The 14,653-nt window shown below is 46.7% G+C and overlaps 1 protein-coding gene and 1 long non-coding RNA gene across 2 annotated transcripts in view; one reads left to right on the forward strand and one right to left on the reverse strand.

Annotated features, from left to right (window-relative positions):
* The window catches only part of LOC147119775 (uncharacterized), a 420,601-nt gene that overhangs the window by 68,398 nt on the left and 337,550 nt on the right, over window positions 1–14,653 (reverse strand). The gene's annotated exons all lie outside the window — the stretch shown is intronic.
* Window positions 325–14,653, forward strand: part of LOC147119776 (uncharacterized) — a 30,117-nt gene continuing 15,788 nt past the window's right edge. Inside the window, exon 1 of the long non-coding RNA XR_015078078.1 lies at window positions 325–1,095. This is a non-coding gene — a long non-coding RNA (uncharacterized LOC147119776). The remainder of the gene's footprint in view (window positions 1,096–14,653) is intronic.

Below are 14,653 nucleotides of genomic sequence, written 5' to 3' on the forward strand. Positions count from 1 at the left end.
TAGTTAAATATATTCAAGAAGGAGTTGGATATATTTCTTAAGGGTAAAGGGATCAAGGAGTATGGGGAGAAAGCAGGGACCAGGTAATGAATTTGGATGATCAGCTGTGATCGCATTGAATGGCGGAGCAGGCTCGACGGGCCGAATGGCCTACTCCTGCTCCTATCTTCTCTGTTTCTATGTTCTTTTGCCAAGGGGCAGAGATAGGGGGGAGGGGAGGAAAGAACAAAAGGGAAGGGCTGGGAGAGGATGAAAAGCTTTCAAAGTTCAAAGCAGCTGATGCACGATCAGCGCATTGATACTGGTGAGAGGCTGTTTCAATATCCTGTGTGGGGGAAGAAATTCACCACACCTGCTGAGACTCCTTTGAGTTCACTTGTGACTGCAGGGGTCTGGATGCTGTTATTAATCTCATCCAGGACTGAACCATGGCAGAGGGCCCGTGCACTTGGCTTTCTTTGTGAATTATTGATGAATTTTCTCTCAATGGTGTCACAGAAACTCATTCGCTATGCATTATTTGGCGCTTTCAATGGCGAGGTTGTTCCCTAGTATGGTGCGCCGGGGAGAATGTGAACTCGTCACACAGGAGGAACCCAGTGCGCATGCGCAGTGCCCGCCCGTATCTGGAGCATGCGCAGTGTCACTGTGATTAGGGCCCTGCGAGTGCGACAAGTGCATGAGGATTAACAACAGAAAATGCTGGAAAAACTCAGCAGGTCAGGCAACATCCATGGATTGTTGACGCGATTTTGCGCAGATTACGAATCGGCGGGGTGCTTGGAGGTAACGTACTCGGTGACTGAGCTTCATAAACACCTGGTGTGGGCCGCAAACCCCGAATGAGAACCTGCAGGTTCCGCGTTTGCAGATCGGGCACTTTTTCCCGGTCACAAGTCCGGGTTAACGACGGCCATCTTTGTAAAGGAAAGCTGAGGGTTTTAACGCCGCCATCTTGCTTCGTCGAGCACTATAGCGCACGTGCAGCAAGCTTTGTAAAGGAACCATTTCGTGAACGGGGCTTCAGGGGCCCTTTGAGTGGTTCTGAACCCAACCAGAGTCAGCACCTTCAGGGGAGAGTTTAAGCAGACTTTGGTAAGTGGCAGAAAAAGTCTTTTAAGTGCATTTACTGAATTTTACTGAGTAAAAAAGTGAATTATTTGAAGTAAGTTTAATTTTTTAGAGTAAATTAAGCTGTTGGGGAGTTGAAACCGGAAGTAGAATCCGGGTATAAAAAGGGGCGGGCTTAGAGCTGCAGGCTGAGTGCAATCGCGTTGAGTTTAAGCAGACTTTGGTAAGTGGCAGAGTTCGGGCAAGTGGGAGGTGAGGGGGTGCTTGTTGCTCTGTTTTGTTTCCCTCAGGCTAATCCAACACTGCGGACGTGGAGCAGTGAGACAATTCAACCGGACAGGTCCCCCAGACAGCTTCCACGAGGGGGGTTGGTGATCAGCTGGTTGGTAGGTTCTCTTCTATACCTTTAAGTTGGTAAGTCCTATTAAATAGTGGTGTAATATTATCATCTATATCGGGGCAGAGGGTCTTCATAACTAATATGAAGAAATTTAATTAATTACACAGATATGGGTGAACAGGTGATGTTTCACTGTTGCGAAATGTGGGAGCTGGTGGACCCCATTGAGGCTCACAGTGATTACATTTGCGATAAGTGTTTGTTGCTAGAGGAACTCAAGCTCCATGTTAAAGAGCTTGAGACCGAGCTTCAGACACTGCGATACATCAGGGAGGGGGAGAAGTTCCTGGACTCTCTGTTTCAGGAGGTGGTCACACCTATGAAATTAATTACTGCAGATGTAGTCCGTGATCAGGGACAGGACGGTGTGACTACGAGTGAGGAAGGTACAGGGATCCAGGATGTAGTGTTGAAGGAGCCGCAGCCCTTGCTCTTGTCAAGCAGGATTGAGGTTCTTGCTCCCTGTGAGGGCGGGAGCGGGGACTGCAGGGAGGATGAGCAACCTGGCCACAGCACCATGGTACAGGGGGCCATTCAAGTGGAGGGAGTAAAAATAAATGTTGTAGTGGTAGGGGATAGTATTAGGGGGATAGATAGGGTTCTCTGCAGTCAAGAGTGGGAGTCCCGAAGGCTGTGTTGCCTGCCCGGTGCCAGGGTAAAGGACATCTCTTCTGGGCTGGAACGAAACTTGGAGTGGGAGGATCCAGTTTTCGTGGTCCATGTTGGTACAAACGACGTAGAAAGGACAAGGAAGAAGTTTCTGTTAAAGGAGTATGAGCAGCTAGGGGTCAAATTAAAAAACAGAACCTCAAGGGTAATAATCTCTGGGTTATTACCTGAGCCACGAGCGAATTTGGCTAGGATAAATAAAATTAAAGAGTTAAATGCGTGGCTCAAAGACTGGTGTGGGAGAAATGGGTTTTGCTTCTTGGGACACTGGCACCAGTACTGGGACAGGAGGGAGCTGTTCCGTTGGGACGGACTCCACTTGGCCAGTGCTGGGACTAGAGTCCTGGCGAATCATATAACTAGGGCTGTAGAGAGGGCTTTAAACTAATTAGTGGGGGGGGAGGTTTCTTGAGAGCAAATAACGGAAATGACAATGGAGAAGGTCATAGACTTAGGTAGCAGTGGGGGAATTAAAAAACAGAACGTGTCAGGAAGGGACAGAAGGTATGGAGCAAAAGGTAAAGTAGTAAAAGGGGAAAAAACAGGAACTAAGTGTCACAAAACATATTTCAGAGTTCTTTATCTGAATGCACGTAGCATTCGTAACAAAATGAATGAGTTGACGGCACAAATAACTACATATGGGTATGATCTTTTGGCCATTACAGAAACATGGCTGCAGGGTGACCATGACTGGGAATTAAACACACCAGGTTATTTAACAATCAGGAAGGACAGGCAGGAAGGGAGGGGAGGTGGGGTGGCTATGTTAATAAAGGAAGGAATCACTATAATACAGAGAAATGATATTGGGTCAAAGGAGCAGGATAGTGAAACAGTTTGGGTAGTGACAAGGAATAATAAGGGGAAAAAAACACTAGTGGGCGTATTCTATAGGCCTCTGAACAGTTGCAACTCTGTTGGACGGAGTATTAATCAGGAAATAGTTGAGGCTTGTAATAAGGGAACAGCTATAATTATGGGGAATTTTAACTATCATATTAACTGGACAAATCAAATTGGGCAGAGCAGCCTTGAGGATGAGTTCATTGAGTGTATTAGGGATGGGTTTCTTGAGCAGTATGTAACTGAACCGACCAGGGGGCAAGCAACCTTAGATTTGGTCCTGTGTAATGAGACAGGATTAATTAAAAATGTCCCAGTAAAGGATCCCCTTGGAATGAGTGACCATAACATGGTTGAATTCCATATTCAAGTAGAGGGTGAGAAGGTTGGATCTCAAACAAGCGTGCTGAGCTTGAATAAAGGAGACTATGAAGGTATGAGAGCGGAATTGATGAGAGTGGACTGGGAAAATAGATTAAAGGGTAAGACGGTACATGATCAGTGCTGTACATTTAAGGAGTTATTTTACAACTTCCAAAAAAAAAAATATTCCACTGAGGGAAAAAAGGGTGTAAAAGAAAACATAGCCATCCGTGGCTAAGTAAAGTAATTAAGGATAGTATCCGATTAAAAACAAAGGCATATAAGGTAGCCAAATCTACTGGGAGGATAGAAGATTGGGAAGTCTTTAAAAGACAGCAAAAAATAACACAAAGATTGATTAAGAAAGGGAAGATAGATTATGAAAGTAAATTAGCAAAAAATATAAAAACGGATAGCAAAAGTTTCTATAGTTATATAAAAGGAAAAAGGGTGGCTAAAGTAAATGTTGGTCCCTTAGAGGATGAGACTGGGAAATTAATGGTGGGAAACATGGAGATGGCAAAAACGCTGAACAAATATTTTGTATCAGTCTTTACGGTAGAGGACACTAAGAATATCCCAACACTGGACAAACAGGGGGCTCTAGGGGGAGAGGAGCTAAATACGATTAAAATCACTAAGGAAGTGGTACTTGGTAAAATAATGGGACTTAAGCCGGATAAATCCCCTGGACCTGATGGCTTACATCCTAGGTTCTTGAGGGAAGTGGCGGTAGGGATTGTGGATGCATTGGTAATAATTTTCCAAAACTCCCTGGACTCGGCAAAGGTCCCGGCAGATTGGAAAACTGCTAATGTAACACACTTATTTAAAAAGGGTAGCCTAACATTTGTGGTTGGTAAAATGTTAGAGTCCATTATTAAGGAGACCGTAACGGGACATTTGGATAAACATAATTTAATAGGACAAACTCAGCATGGTTTCATGAAGGGGAAGTCATGTTTGACAAATTTGCTGGAGTTCTTTGAGGAAGTAACATACAGGGTGGATAAAGGAGAACCAGTGGACGTAGTGTATTTAGACTTCCAAAAGGCATTTGACAAGGTGCCACACAAAAGATTATTGCTCAAGATAAAAAATCACGGGATTGGGAGTAATATTCTGGCGTGGGTGGAGAATTGGCTCTCTAACAGAAAGCAGAGAGTTGGGATAAATGGTTCGTTCTCAGACTGGCAATCAGTAACTAGTGGTGTTCCGCAGGGGTCAGTGCTGGGTCCCCAACTCTTTCCAATCTATATTAACGATTTGGAGGAGGGGACCGAGTGTAACATATCAAAGTTTGCAGATGATACAAAGATGGGAGGGAAAGTAGTGAGTGAGGAGGACATAAAAAACCTGCAAAGTGACATAGACAGGCTAAGTAAGTGGGCAGAGATTTGGCAGATGGAATACAATACTGGAAAGTGTGAGGTTATGCACTTTGGCAGGAAAAATCATAGAGCAAGTTATTATCTTAATGGCAAGAAACTGGAAAGTACTGTAGTAGAAAGGGATATGGGGGTCCTGGTGCACGAAACTCAAAAAGTTAGTATGCAGGTGCAGCAAGTGATCAAGAAGGCCAATGGAATGTTGGCTTTTATTGCTAGGGGGATAGAATATAAAAACAGGGAGGTATTGCTGCAGTTGTACAAGATATTGGTGAGACCGCACCTGGAATACTGCATACAGTTTTGGTGTCCATACTTTAGAAAATACATACTTGCTCTCGAGTCAGTACAAAGAAGGTTCACTCGGTTAACCCCGGGGATGAGGGGGTGGTCATATGAGGAGAGGTTGAATAGATTGGGACTCTACTCATTGGAGTTCAGAAGAATGAGAGGCGAGCTTATTGAAACATATAAGATTGTGAAGGGGCTTGATCGGGTGGATGCGGTGAGGATGTTCCCAATGATGGGTGAAACTAGAACTAGGGGGCATAATCTTAAAATAAGCGGCCGCTCTTTCAAAACTGAGATGAGGAGAAACTTCTTCACTCAGAGGGTGGTAGGTTTGTGGAATTTGCTGCCCCAGAAAGCTGTAGAAGCTACATCATTAAATAAATTTAAAACAGAAATAGATAGTTTCCTAGAAGTAAAGGGTTACGGGGAGCGGGCAGGAAATTGGACATGAGCCTAGGTTCGGAATGGTCATGGCCCTGTGGGTAGTGGAGCGGGCCAGGGGCCGTGTAGCCTGGATTCTGCTCCTACTTCTTGTGTTCTAATTCTGTTAGATTTCAGGAGATGGTTTTATTCCTGTTCCTGGCTGGGGTGGAGATCGCCTTTACAGAAGGTAAGTACTGTAGAAAATATAGGGACAGAGTGATCTCCTGGAAGAGTTTCGATCGCCTAGATAGGTCGGAGAGGAATTTCCCAGATTTTTTCTCCCAAATTGGCCATTCGGTTTTTTATCTGGTTTTTCGCCTCTCCCGGGAGATCACATGGGTTCGGGTGGGATGGAGAGTGATAGAAGATTTGAGGTTAGGACCAGATCAGCCATGATCTTATTGAATGGTGGAGCAGGCGCGAGGGGCCGATTGGCCTACTCCTGCTCCTATTTCTTATGTTCAATGAGTGTAGTACTGAACCCAGCCAGAGTCAGCACATTCATGGGAGGAGATGAAGGGGAAACACTGAGTTCACAACTAAACCCAGCCAGAGTCTGCACCTTCAGGGGAGGAGAGGGAGTGGAACCAGTGAGAGTAGAACTGAACCCAGCCAGAGGCACCGCCTTCAGGGGAGGAGAGGGAGTGGAACCAGTGAGTGTAGAACCCAACCCACCCAGAGTGAGCACCTTCAGGGGAGGAAAGGGCGGGGAACCAGTGAGTGAACTGAACGCAGCCAGAGTCAGCACCTTCAGCGGAGAGGAGGGAGGGGAACCAGTGACTGTAGAACTGAACCCAGCCAGAATCAGCACTTTCAGGGGATGAGAGGGAGGGGAACCTGTGAGTGAACTGGATGCAGCCAGAGTCAGCCCCTTCAGGGGAGGAGAGGGAGGGGAACCAGTGAGTGTAGGACTGAACCCAGCCAGAGTCAGCCCCTTCAGGGGAGGAGAGGGAGGGGAACCAGTGAGTATAGAACTAAACCCAGCCGGAGTCAGGACCTTCAGGGGAGGAGAGGGAGGGGAACCAGTGAGTATAGAACTAAACCCAGCCGGAGTCAGCACCTTCAGGGGAGGAGAGGGAGGGGAACCAGTGAGTATAGAACTAAACCCAGCCGGAGTCAGGACCTTCAGGGGAGGAGAGGGAGGGGAACCAGTGAGTATAGAACTAAACCCAGCCGGAGTCAGCACCTTCAGGGGAGGAGAGGGAGGGAACCAGTGAGTGTAGAATGAACCCAGCCAGAGTCAGCACCTTCAGGGGAGGAGAGGGAGGGGAACCAGTGATTGTAGAACTGAACCCAGCTAGAGTCATCACCTTCAGGGGAGGAGAGGGAAGGGAACCAATGAGTGTCGAACTGAACCCAGCTAGAGTCAGCACCTTCAGGGCAAGAGAGTGAGGGGAAGCAGCGAATGTAGAACTGAAATAAGCCAGAGTCTGCACCTTCAGGGGAGGAGAGGGAGAGGAACCAGTGAGTGATCTGAACCCTGCCAGTGTCAACACCTTCAGGGGAGGAGAGAGAGGGGAAACTGAGTGAACTGAACCCAGCCAGCATCAGCACATTCAGGGTCGGAGAGGGAGGGGAACCATTGAGTGTACAATAGAACCCAGCCAGAGTCAGCCCCTTCAGGGCAGGAGAGGGAGGGAAACCAGTGAGTGTAGGACTGAACCCAGCTAGAGTCAGCCCCTTCAGGGGAGCAGAGGGGGGGGGAACCAGTGAGTATAGAACTGAATCCAGACAAAGTCAGCACCTTCTATGGAGGAGAGGGAGGGAACCAGTGAGTGTAGAACTGAACCCAGCTAGAGTCAGCTCCTTCAGGGGAGGAGAGGGGTGTGGGGGAACCAGTGAGTGGAGAACTGAACCCAGCCAGAGTCAGCACCTTCAGGGGAGGAGACGGAGGCAAACCAGTGAGTGTAGCACTGGACCCAGCCTGAGTCAGCACCTTCAGGGGAGGAGAGGGCGGGGAACCAGTGAGTGTAGAACTGAACCCAGCCACAGTCAGCACCTTCAGGGGAGGAGAGGGCGGGGAACCAGTGAGTGAACTGAACCCAGCCAGAGTCAGCACCTTCATGGGAGAGGCACCAGTGAGTGTGGAACTGAACCCAGCCAGAGTCAGCACCTTCAGGGGAGGAGAGGGAGGGGAACCAGTGAGTGTAGAACTGAACCCAGCCAGAGTCAGCACCTTCGGGGGAGAGGAGGGAGGGGAACCAGTAAGTGTAGAACTGAACCCAGCCAGAGTCAGCACCTTCAGGGGAGGAGAGGGAGGGGAACCAGTGATTGTAGAACTGGACCCAGCCAGAGTCAGCACCTTCAGGGGAGGAGCGGGAGGATAACCAGTGAGAGACAGACAGCCAGACAGAGTGAATACACACGCTGAAGATGGGCTGCTGAATTTTTAGTGTTTTTAGTGTTTAAAGTGGGGGGAAAAAAAGGTTCATTTCAAGTTTAAAAAGGTTTTAAAGTTAAATTTAGTTCTAGTTAAGTTAGTTTAGTTTGTTTAGTTAAGTTTAAGTTTATTTTAGTCTAGATTAAGTAAGGAAGGAAAAGACCACCAAAGGAAAAAAAACCAGAGGAAATTAGAAAAAAAAAGCCAAAGAAAAAAAAAAAAGAAATAAGGGAAAAAAAAAAAAAAATATACAAACCAAAGAACAGCGGCCGCACGGGGCCACAGCAGCAGCAGAAGCGAGGTGACTCGGCCGCATCGGGAACCGAGGCGCGAAGGCCGCACGGAAACGCAGCGGCAGCCGGAGCGAGGAGACTCGGGGAGGCCGCTTCGGGAAACGAGGCGAATCGGGGAGGCCGCACGGAGACGCAGCGGCAGCCGGAACGAGGTGACTCGGGGAGCCCGAGCGGCGAACGAGACACGGCCCGATCGGCGGCCGCAGTCCAGCACCCGAGCGACGACCGCAGTCCAGCACCCGAGCGACGGCCGCAGTCCAGCACCCGAGCGACGACCGCAGTCCAGCACCCGAACGGCGAACGAGGCACAGCCCGAGCGGCGGCTGGGATAGAAAGCCCGGGAAAGGCCCGAGGAGCCAGGCCCAGAGACCTCTGAGGCGAAGGGGAGCAACCAGAAGGCTTCCAGAAGCAAACCAAGACTGTGAGTACAGGGCCCAGGGAGGGAGACTGAAGCCAGGGAAAGGCCCGAGGAGCCAGGCCGAGACAGAGGCACAGAGACCTCTGAGGGGGAGGGGAACAGCCCGAAGGCACCGGGAAACAGCGGCTCACAGACCCAGACCTGAGAAGGGTGAACCCAGATGCCGAGGCCCAGGGACCACGGGGTCGGAGAGGGGGACCGGGAAAGTTCGCGAACAGGGAGAGGGAAACACCAAACCCGGGGCCCCAGAAAAGCTTATTCTAAGATCAACAATACTTTACCAAAAATGAGCGAATCAGAAGATCCACAACAGCCCCGCTTCCAGATTCCCCCCAACACTGCAAAAAAAGCTATAAAAGCGATCAAGCATGAGCAGATGAGAGAAAAACCAGAAACACTTTTTGCTGACTGTTACAACAATGGGACAAAAAGTAACCTCATTTTCTACTCAGATCAGCCAGTGGCTTGGATCACAGCAATAAAATCACACTATACCAATGTTAAGCTAGAAAATACCACAAATGGGTCCATAATGAAAATTAACACACCAGGAGACAGTTCAACTACGACGGTCAACGCGTACAATACCGGAACAATATTAGTGCAAGGCAACCTCGACAAATTTGCAACAGCCTTCAGGACACTGAAAAAATTAACTAAGGGGGGAAGGAACAGCCCCAGAGTGGCCCGCACTCCCCCCAACATTGACAACTTACCAGGAGAAAATCTGCCTGGTCAGGAGGTGAACGAGCCACACAGTTCAAACCAGACACCAACCCCGGGGAACCACAGCCACACGATACAACTGACAAACCCCAGCATAACTACCAGGGAGGAAGCCACACATAGTCCCCCTACCATTCCCAGCTCACCAAGAGAAGAGCAGCATAGCCAGGAAGTGAGTGAGCCCTCCAGGGCCGACCAGCCTAGCCAGGAAGTGAGTGAGCCTTCCAGGGCCGACCAGGCACATACCCCGGGATCACACAGCCAGATACAACCAAAAGATAAATTTAATCAATTAGAGATAGAGGTGGTTAAACTTAGAGAGGACTTCCTCAAAATGAATGACTATCAAAATCAGGAGAGGGAGAGACACAAGAGAGAGCTGAAGCTACTTGAGAACCAGGTGAATCTACTTAGGAATCAGGTGAAAGAGCTGCAGGAAAAAGAAGAGAGCCATAGAGGAGAGATAACACCATTAGAGCAGCAACCAGAGGCTAGAGATAAGACAAGACAGAGCCGGACGGAACGGCTGCACTCCCACACGGAACAAAAGCAACAGACACACAATACAAGGGGTGCCACACAGACCGACCAGCATACTGATTCGCAATCTTCCCCCACCACCGTGGAACCACAAGCGGGCCGCTCACAAGAGGTACGCACACACCAGACACCCCAGCCCAGCACACACACTATGAGTCCAAGCGAAAGCCACCAGACAGTAAACACAAACAAGGCTGACGTCGTAATACTCATGGACTCAAATGGGAAATTTCTATGGGAGAAAAAGCTATTCCCTAGAAGTAAAGTAGAAAAGATCTGGTGCCCAACAACAAACAGAGCCATGGGATGGCTGACCAAAGCCAGATTAGGCTCCCCCCAACACATAATAATACACACGGGCACAAATGACCTAAAGACCCAACAGAAAGAAGTAGCAACATCGCTCAGAGCAATGATTAGGAAAGCAAGCAGTACATTTCCAAACACTAGAATCACTGTTTCCACAATATTGCCGAGAACAGACTTCAACAACAACACAATTCATGAGATAAATGCCAGCATAGCAAGAGACTGCGAATCAAACCACAACGTACACCTGGCCCAACACCCCACCCTCGATGAGGAATGTCTTTACGACCACGTCCACATCCAAAGGCAAAGAATATCGATCTTTGCTAAAGCCCTGAAGGACGTCGCTTTTAACCGGGTCCATACCCAGACTCCAAGAGGACCCCCCCCGACCACCAGAGATCAGCGGGGTACATATCAGGAACACTACAAGGACCACCAACACACCAACCGAGACCAGAGAGGATCCCCATGCAAAACAACAATATCAGACCTGCACCACTCCTGTCCCACAGGGGAATAGGACTGCTCCCAGCCAGACAGAGGGAGAGATGCACAGGACGTACGCAATACCTCAGACAGAAACAATCCATTAAGAGACAATAAGCAGATGTGCAGCAGCATCTACTTCCGCCTTATGGATCAAGGACTAATTAATAGAAAGAACTGTAACCAAATTGTATTAACTTTTGTAGACAACTGATGTGATCTTTTTTTTCCCACACTTAGACACGACAAACACGTACCACTCTTTAACCTATCATAGTAAAAGATCAAACTTAACATGAAATCCTTATATATTTCGACCTGGAATATCCAAGGTCTACGCTCTTCACTGCGAGAAGTGAAAAGTAGGACCCCAGAGTTCATAGATGAAACTAAAGACCTAGATATTATCATTTTACAGGAAACTTGGTATAAAGGAAAAGGACACACTGGCTGTCCCCAAGGGTACACTGAGCTGGTGGTCCCCTCCAATAAATTACCAAGTGTAACCCAAGGCAGAGACTCCGGAGGCATACTGATCTGGTTTAAAACAGAACTTAAGAATTACATCAAATTTATAAAAAAGGGCGAAAACCATATGTGGCTCAAACTTGAGAGGGAGATTATCTCAAACACCCAAGATGTTTACATTTGCGCACTTTATATCCCTCCAATCGATTCCCCGTACTTTAAAGAGGACACCTTCTCCAACATGGATGGGGAAATTATCCAATACCAGGCCCAGGGGAACGTGTTGATCTGTGGGGACCTCAATTCAAGAACAGGCGAAGAACCAGACTTCACCAATAATCAGGGAAACAATTACGTTTTCGGGAATAACCACTTTGACATCCCTTCCCTTCCATACAGGCATAACTGCGACAAGCAGTCAAATACCAATGGAAAACAGCTACTACAGCTCTGTCGAAACCTGGGTCTGTACATTGTCAATGGTAGGTTCATAGGAGACCTCCTAGGAAGATCGACCTATTGCTCACCTCTTGGCTGCAGCACAGTAGACTATATGATTACAGACTTAGACCCATCCTCTTTCAGAGCATTCACAGTCAAACCACAAACAACACTGTCAGATCACAGTCAAATTACTATGTTCCTCAAAAAGACAGAAACAAACAACATAGAAACACAACCCAGTAAACTGTACAACACCAAAAAATCGTACAGATGGGCCAAAAACGACACGGAAAAATACCAGAAAACAATTAGCAATGCATCAACTCAAGCTCTCTTAGACACCTTTCTGGATAACATATACACTCACAATAAAGAAGGCGTAAACCGGGCAGTTAGTAAACTAAACAATATTTTTGATAATTTGGCAACAAATGCAAACTTGAAAGCTCGCAAGAACAAACCCAAAACAAAAAACTATGAAAAATGGTTTGACCGAGATTGCCATAACATGAGGAAAAAACTTAGAAAAATATCAAACCAAAAACAGACATCCAGAAAACGAGGAACTACGCCTTACTTATTGTCAGACACTAACACAATACAGAAACACACTCAGAACCAAAAAAGAGCAATATATTAAGAATACACTCAGCTCCATGGAGGAATCCATAGATTCCAATTGTTTCTGGGAAAACTTGAAAACACTACACAAAAAACAACACGACGATTTGGCCATTCAAAATGGGGACACATGGGTAAACCACTTTGAAAAATTATACCAGAAAAACACACTAAGACCAGAGCAACACCAAATATGCAAAAAACTGGAAAAGCTAGAAATGGCCATAAAAGATAACCAAAACCCGCTGGACGCCATAATAACAGAAAAAGAACTTCTTGAAAAACTCAAGGACCTGCGACCAGGAAAAGCCTGCGGGACAGACGGCATACTAAACGAGATGATTAAACACACAGACAACAAAATGAAACTGGCTATCCTAAAACTCTTCAACTTGGTTCTGAGTGTCGGTTATTTCCCTGATATCTGGAACAAAGGACTCATAACGCCCATATACAAAAGTGGGGACAAAATCGACCCAAACAACTATCGAGGCATCTGTGTAAACAGTAACCTGGGGAAGGTATTCTGTAGCATCATAAACAAAAGACTTATAAACTTCCTTGAGGAGCACAATGTCTTGAGTAAAAGCCAAATTGGATTCCTGCCAAACTATAGAACATCCGATCATATCTTCACCCTACAGACCCTAATTGACAAACACGTTCACCATAACAAAAGCAAAATCTACGCATGCTTTGTAGATTTCCAGAAGGCTTTCGACTCCATCTGGCATGACGGTTTATTCCTGAAACTTATCGAAAGTGGGGTAGGAGGGAAAACATATGATGTCATTAAATCAATGTATGCAAACAACAAATGTGCAGTTAAAATTGGAGACAAACAAACAAAATACTTCCCACAGGGGCGGGGGGTGACGCAGGGCTCGCCAATCTCACCGACACTCTTTAATATTTACATAAATGGATTGGCAAAACTACTTGAACAATCTACAGCACCCGGCCTCACCCTATATACATAGATACATAGATACATAGAAGATAGGAGCAGGAGTAGGCCATTCGGCCCTTCGTGCCTGCTCCGCCATTCGATGAGATCATGGCTGATCCTTTAATTCAGTATCCCGTCCCCGCCTTCTCTCCGTAACCCTTAACCCCTTTTGCCCGTAGAAATATATCTAATTCCCTCTTAAATATATTTAATGAGCTGGCGTACACTGCCCTCTGTGGCAATGAGTTCCACAGGTTCACCACTCTCTGAGTGAAGAAATTCCCCCTCATCTCTGTCCTAAATGGTTTAGCCCTTATCCTTAAATTATGTCCTCTAGTTCTGTTCTCACCCGCCAAGGGAAACATTCCTTCTGCATCCAGTCTGTCTAGACCTGTCAGAATTTTATACACTTCTATGAGGTCCCCTCTCAATCTTCTAAACTCCAGTGTGTACATCCCTAAACTACATAGTCCATATATATCCAAGGTTAAATTCCTCCTCTATGCAGACGACCTGGTTCTGCTGTCACCTACTAAAGAGGGGCTACAGCAAAACCTGGACCTGCTGGAGTCGTACTGCCAGACTTGGGCCCTGACAATAAATCCCCAAAAAACCAAAGTCCTTGTGTTCCAGCAAAGATCCAAACATCAGGGACCCAAAATAAATTTCACAGTAGGAACAACCAAAATTGAACAAACCACTAACTACACATACTTGGGCTTAAAAATCAGTTCTACGGGAAACTTCAAACTGGCTGTGAATGAACTGAAAGAGAAAGCACGAAGGGCTTTCTATGCCATCAAAAAATCAATCCAAATAGAAATCCCAATTAGCATTTGGCTCAAAATTTTCAAATCAGTAATTGAACCAATTGCACTCTATGGCAGTGAGGTATGGGGACCGCTAACTCAACAAGAATTTGCAAAATGGGACAAACACCCAATTGAGATCCTACATGCAGAATTCTGTAAAAGTATCCTCCGGACTCAAAGGAAAACAGTAAACAATGCATGCAGGGCGGAACTAGGCCAATATCCATTAATAATCACTATCCAAAAAAGAGCCACCAAATTTTGGAATCACCTACAAATGAGCAATCCCCAATGCTATCACTACGACGCCCTGAAATGCCAAGAGCTGACCATAAAGAAGAATACCCTCAGTCAACTAGTCCTGGGACTCAGTGAAGTAACTACTAACAATACTAACAATAACCAGCCCCAGGACAGTGACAGGGTAACACAAAGAATTCGACCCAACACAATCGTCGCTAAGCAAAAGGAAAAATATCTGACATATTGGGCAGAAACAACAAAAACCCAAAGCAAACTCAATTGCTACTTGGCCCTAAACAGACAATACAACATAGCTGATTACCTGACCATGGTAAAGGATAACAAACTGAGAAGAACCTTGACAAGGTACAGACTTAGCGAACATAGCCTAGCGATCGAAAAAGGCAGACACAGGCAGACCAGGCTGCCAAGAGAGGACAGGATATGCTCGCACTGCAGTCAGGGAGTGGTGGAGACAGAGATGCACTTCCTCACAGCTTGTGGAAAATA

Source organism: Somniosus microcephalus, chromosome 4, assembly GCF_052327205.1.
Source record: "Somniosus microcephalus isolate GS21.2 chromosome 4, FLI_Smic_1.0, whole genome shotgun sequence".
Lineage (NCBI taxonomy): Eukaryota > Metazoa > Chordata > Chondrichthyes > Squaliformes > Somniosidae > Somniosus > Somniosus microcephalus.